Source organism: Penaeus monodon, chromosome 21 (assembly GCF_015228065.2).
Source record: "Penaeus monodon isolate SGIC_2016 chromosome 21, NSTDA_Pmon_1, whole genome shotgun sequence".
Lineage (NCBI taxonomy): Eukaryota > Metazoa > Arthropoda > Malacostraca > Decapoda > Penaeidae > Penaeus > Penaeus monodon.
In genome coordinates, this window is record NC_051406.1 from 41,354,495 (window position 1) to 41,354,803 (window position 309).

The following is a 309-nucleotide window of genomic DNA, read 5'->3' on the forward strand; positions in this document are numbered from 1 at the left end:
TACAGCTATATAAATATATATTTGAATATCATGTTCTTAATGTCAGAAATCGATGTAGGAAATTTATATTTATTTATTATATTCCCTACACCAAGAGTTGAAGTCGATAATTTTTGGTCTTCAATCTATGTATATCTGAAAGGAGAGAAAACGTGAAAAATGGAAAAGTCTGACGTAAAAGAGTTTTTTTTTCGTGTGTGATGTCTCGATCGACTTGCGTTGCTCAAAGTCTTCCTTTTCCGTGATTTAAGGAGGTATTCAAATCGTGGCTTCGTTTCCATGTCTGGAATGCATTTGTTATCAGATACA